This window comes from Mustela nigripes, chromosome 2 (genome assembly GCF_022355385.1).
Source record: "Mustela nigripes isolate SB6536 chromosome 2, MUSNIG.SB6536, whole genome shotgun sequence".
Classification (NCBI taxonomy): domain Eukaryota; kingdom Metazoa; phylum Chordata; class Mammalia; order Carnivora; family Mustelidae; genus Mustela; species Mustela nigripes.
The window spans coordinates 11,470,723-11,477,167 of NC_081558.1; positions in this window are offsets into that span (position 1 = coordinate 11,470,723).

Below are 6,445 nucleotides of genomic sequence, written 5' to 3' on the forward strand. Positions count from 1 at the left end.
CCTATGACCCTGCCATTGCACTCCTGGGTATTTACCCCAAGGATACAGATGGAGTGAAAAGAAGAGCCATCTCTACCCCAATGTTTATAGCAGCAATGGCCATGGTCACCAAACTCTGGAAAGAACCAAGATGCCCTTCAACAGATGAATGGATAAGGAAGATGTGGTCCATATACACTATGGAGTATTATGCCTCCATCAGAAAGGACGAATACCCAACTTCTGTAGCAACATGGACGGGAATGGAAGAGATTATGCTGAGTGAAATAAGTCAAGCAGAGAGAGTCAATAATCATATGGTTTCACTTATTTGTGGAGCATAACAAATAGCATGGAGGACATGGGGAGTTAGAGAGGAGAAGGGAGTTGGGCGAAATTGGAAGGGGTGGTGAACCATGAGAGACTATGGACTCTGAAAAAAAATCTGAGGGTTTTGAAGGGGCGAGGGGTGGGAGGTCGGGGTATTAGGTGGTGGGTATTATAGAGGGCACGGAGCATTGGGTGTGGTGCAAAAATAATGAATACTGCTATGCTGAAAATAAATAAAAATAAATTTTAAAAAAATGTAAAATTTTCTGAATTCAAGTAATCATACAAAAATTAAGAATACATGCCATCATGATGCCCATTTATATATATTTCAAGAAAATGCACAAAAGCTTTAAAGATTTATTATATATTGTAAAATATATTATTATATATTGTAAAAAATGCAATCAACCTGAAATCTCTGTTTCTTTATATCTAATTCAGGTGGGGGTTCCTGGGAATAAATACAGTGTTTGGAAGTATTTGGTGATTCCAACAAGTCTTTCATGGGTAAGAAGCATAGACATGTATATGTATATGACATTTGTACAATACATCCTACAAATACACTCCTAAACATGTATGTACAAAACAGACACAATAACCACATCTCTTATATTGAAAAGAAATCTGAAAGAAATTTGGAGAGGTTAGAAATGAAAAGACAATATTTGAATTATCATGAAATTAAAAGGATATATATTTAGACACAAAGGCTTAAGGTAGAATGGGCAAACATTAATTTTAGTAATGAATTCTTGTTTTTAATCTCAATGCAAAAATGGACCACAATCAGAATTTATAGTTTCTTAAAGATTTTGTTTATTTATTTGGCAGAGTAAAAGATCACAAGTAGACATAGAGGCAGGCAGAGGGAAAGCCACGACATCATTAAACTTGGTAAGAAGGAATTCAGAATACATGTGACCTAGGACAGAAGAAGCAGTAGTCCACAGGTCTGGGGATTCATGACTGTGTAATGCAGGGGATGGGAGATGGCCACAAACCAGTCATAGGCCATCATGGTCAGAAGAAAGTCATCCAGTACAGCACAGAGTATGAAAAAGTACATCTGTGTGAGGCAGCCTGCATAGGTTATGAATTTTCTCTGAGTCTGGACTTTCCACAGCATCTTGGGGATGGTGATGTAGGTGGAACATATGTCTGCAAAGGACAGGATCGAGAGGAAGCAGTAAATGGAGGTGTGGAGGGATGGGATTCAAAACTAACAACCAGAATGATAAGCAGATTCCAAAACACAATGATCATGTACATGGAGAGTAAAAGTCCAAATATGAGGGTTTGCAGTTCCATTTGCTCTGATAATCCCAGAAGATGAAATTCGTGTAACATGTCCTGGTTCTAGGTGGTGGAGATGTCTACCAGGGAATAAAAAATAAATGACTAATTTTTTTCAATAAGGAACATTACAAACATCATTGAAATCCTAAAATTTTCATTTTATATTAAGAAAGTGAATATCCATAGATTTTATATGGAAATTGTCCCCTCTCAGGACCCCACATTCCAGCTCTGAATAGGAATGCACATTCCACACTTGGCCTTTTCCCAAGTACTCATGTATTCTATACTTTCAGTGAGAAATTCTGTCACACATTTGGGGAATAAACTTTCATACTGACTAACCTCCAGGGAAAGAGTATAGGTGTCGAGAAACAAAGTCTGCATAGTGCAGTGATGGAGAAGATAAGCAAGTAAAAGATTAGATAGAATGTCAGAAGGTGACAGGTGGTATGAAGAAAAATCTAGTAAAAAGGAAAAAGTATATGGAGGTGCTTTTTTTTTTTTTTTTTTTTTTTACTGGTTGCTTGGATATGCCAGCACACACTTCTACAGAGGCCTCAAGAGGAGACAGCAGGGTTATCCAGGGAAGTGTGTACCCATCAGAGGGAATAATCTGGTCAGAGACTCTGAAAAGATAGGAATCCATAATTGTGGGGAAGTGGGAAACCTTAGTTTTGTCTGGTCCCAGGAATTCAACTAGATAGCTATCAAATCATTCTGAATACCTGCAAACTGAACCAGATATCTAATAGCTACAGCTCTACAAATAGAAAAGTGACCACTTTCTGCAAGGTAGGAGGTTTGGAGAAGTGAATCCAAGGCAATACAGGGAAAGATAAACAGCAGGGGGAGGGAACCTCCAAAAGCCCACTATCAGAAAGTCATATAGGGGTGGAGGCAAGATGGCAGAGAAGTAGCAGGGTGAGACGACATCAGGTAGCAGGAGATCAGATAGATAGCTTATCAAACCATTCTGGACACCTAGTGATTGAAGAAAAGAAGAGCAGCAATTCTAGAAAGAGAAAATTGACCACTTTCCAAAAGGTAGGACTGGTGGAGTAGTGAATCCAAAGCTATGGGAATACAGACCGTGGAGGGAGGGGCCAGCTCCCAGCAAGTGGCAGAGCAATGGAGAACAAAATCAGAACTTTTAAAAGTCTGCTTCACTGAGGGACACCATTCCAGAGGCTAAACCGGAGTGAAGCCCATGCAGGGACAGCGTGGTCTCAGGTCCTGTGGGGTCACAGAAGGATCGGGGGTGTCTGAGTGCTGCAGATCTCACAGGTATTAGAGCAGGTAATCCATCTACAGAGATGGAGCTGAGGAGTGAGCTCTCAACTCAGGGTTACCTTAAATTGTGATCCGTGGCACAGGACACTGCTCTGTGAGCGGAGACCCCAAAAGATCCAGGGAGACACCCCCCCGGAAGAGCTCAGGGATCTGCAGGGTTCAGAGACTCCAGGCGGGGCTGTGTGCCAGAGACAGAAAAGCTAGGTCACAGGCAGGATGAGCTAGGAGCGCAGCCAGAGGCCAGGGAGACAGGAGTGATTGAGCACTTTTTCAAGGGCTCACGGGCTCACTGAGGAGTGGAGCCCCCGGTCCTCCAGGCCGGAGATTGGGAGGCCGCCATTTTCATTCCCATCCTCCACAAGCCTACAGAAAGAGTTGGGGGGGGCAAGATGGCGGGGAAGTAGGAGGAGGCACCTTTTCAACCTGTACCCTAAAGTGAGCTGATTACCTACCAAAGAACTGTGATCACCCATGAAATCAGCCTGAGATCAGAATTATACACATCTGGATCTCTACAGGGGCAGAAGATGCCAGTGGGCAGGTAAAGCGGAGTGGGAATGGCAGACTGATATCGGAAGATGAAGAAAAGGGGGAGGGAGCCACCAGAGGTGTCCAGTTGGAAAGTAATACCCCTAATATGAGCAAGAGTGCCCTGGATCTGGGGACCAGCATTAATTTGGAGACTGATTGAAAGCACTTCAAAAGAGCAAAGGATCACAGGGTGGGGGGCATATTGTGGGAATCAGGGCAGCTAGGGACAAGGACAGCCTCCCCTGGAACTGAGCCAGAGAGAGTGCGGTGGAGAAACCAGGTCTTAGTCCCTGAGACACCAGCATGCCTGAGATTGTGTGGGTTCTGGCTCCTGTGAGGGGATGGGAGCCACGCCAGATGGCAGAATGTGCAAGCCCTGCTACAGAGCCTGAGATAGGCGTGCCGCCCATCCTCCCCTGAGAGAGGTACAAAGGCCCAGCTGGCACTCTTTGATAAGCGCCATTGTTTCAGAGCCTAAGACGCATGCCCAAACTCTCCCCTGAGAGAGGTGCGGGAAGGCCCAGCCTGGTGCTCTCAGACCTGTGCCCCGTTCTCAGAGCCTGAGACACGTGCGCAACCCACAGCCTCCCCTGAAAGAGATGCACACAAGCTGGGCGCTCTTAGAATCAGAAAGATTAGGCACTCCCAGCCTGGGCCAGTGGGAAAATCTCAGTGTGCCATTGCTGCTTGGAACCTCTCTGGCGGTCTGGAGCTGTCCAGACAGCCGACGCTGCCATGGTTTGGGGTACAAGCAGAAGATCCTACATACCCAGGGACCGCGACTTGGAACCTACTCTGCCAGCAGCCAAGGGGAAATTTATATTGGTTATGCAACATCCACAAAAGAGCAGACTGAGGCTTCTCTCTGAGAGGGAGGTCAGGATACAGTTTGCTTTCCTCTAAACCTACAAAAACCATCAAAAGTGGTCAAGGTGAGAGGGAGGGAAAAAAAAGGTGAACAAATATAAAAAAACCTACAGCGAACAAAAGCCTGAAAAAAACGGTTTTCTCAGAGCCCACCCCCTTAAGGGGGACTGGAGGACTTAACTCAGGGAACATCATTGACTGAAAACCCACGTGGCAGGCTCCTCCCCCAGAAAATCAACCAGGAAAATACAAAAAAAAAAAAAGACTACAAGAGAACCACCACCACTACTTCATAGGACAACTTTTATCTTTAATTTGTTCCCACTATTCTGGCTCATTTTTTTTATACAGATAATTTTTTGACCTATTTACCATTACAGAGAGGTGTCCAGTACATCAAATTCCATAACCTTCTAACCTGCAATTTTTGATACATACACCTGTGTTTTTCTTTGGCATTTCTACATTTTGAATTTTTTAGTTTAGTTTAGTCTAGTTTATTCCTCTTTTATTTTTATTTTCTAATATTCATATAGAATTAAACGTCAAAGTAATCCCCTTTCCCCAATCAACACTACCCCTATAGGTAAAACAATTTTTAATCACCCTTTAACCTAGGAAAATTGAGTTCTTAACAAAGATATCAAGATACATCCAGAAAGGATCAAAACAACCTTCATCGCCCACATGAGATTTTGTAACCACTCTCCCATTCTTTTCGTCCACCAGTGTTTCTGTGCTTTTGTGTTTTTACTGATAGTATATAAATCGTACATTTGGGGTTCTTTCGACTGCTTGCTTCCTTTATTTGCATATATTTTTTTTTCTCTTGTTATATATTTTTTTAAATATTTCAATTTATTTATTTTCAGAAAAACAATATTCATTATTTTTTCACCACATCCAGTGCTCCATGCAATCCGTGCCCTCTATAATACCAAACACCTGGTACCCCAACCTCCCAACCCCCGCCACTTCAAACCCCTCAGATTGTTTTTCAGAGTCCATACTCTCGTGATTCACCTCCCCTTCCAATTTACTCCCTTCTCCTCTCTAACACCCCTTGTCCTCCATGATATTTGTAATGCTCCACAAATAAGGGAAATCATATGATAATTGACTCTCTCTGCTTGACTTATTTCACTCAGCATAATCTCTTCCAGTCCCGTCCATGTTGCTACAAAAGTTGGGTATTCATCCTTTCTGATGGAGACATATTACTCCATAGTGTATATGGACTACATCTTCTTTATCCATTTGTCCGTTGAAGGGCATCTTGGTTCTTTCCATAGTTTGGTGACTGTGGCCATTGCTGCTATAAACATTGGGGTACAGATGGCCCTTCTTTCACGATATCTGTACCCTTGGGGCAAATACCCAGGAGTGCAATGGCAGGGTCATAAGGAAGGTCTAATTTTAATATCTTGAGGAATCTCCACACTGTTTTCCAAAGAGGATGCACCAACTTGCATTCACACCAACAGTGGAAGAGGGTTCCCCTTTCTCCACATCCTCTCCAACACATGTTGTTTCCTGTTTTGTTAATTTTGGCCATTCTAACTGGTGTAAGGTGATATCTCAATGTGGTTTTAATTTGAATCTCCCTGAGGGCTAATGGGCTACAAGAATGGTTCAACATTCGCAAATCAAACAATGTGATACAACAAATTAATATGAGAAGAGAGGAGAACCACATGGTCCTCTCAATTGATGCAGAAAAAGCACTTGACAAAATCCAGCATCCGATCGTGATCAAAACGTTTCAAAGTATAGGGATAGAAAGAACATTCCTGAACCTCATCAAATCTATCTATGAAAGACCCACAGCAAATATCATCCTCAATGGGAAAAAGCTTGCAGCCTTCCCGTTGAGATCAGGAACAAGACAAGGCTGCCCACTTTCACCACTCTTGTTCAACATAGTATTAGAAGTCCTAGCAACAGCAATCAGACAACAAAGAGAAATAAAAGGTATCCAAATTGGCAATAAAGAAGTCAAACTCTCTCTCTTCGCAGATGACATGATTCTTTATATGGAAAACCCAAAAGACTCCACGCCCAAACTAATGGAACTCATACAGCAATTCAGCAACGGTGCAGGATACAAAGTCAATGTGCAGAAATCAGTGGCTTTCTTATACAC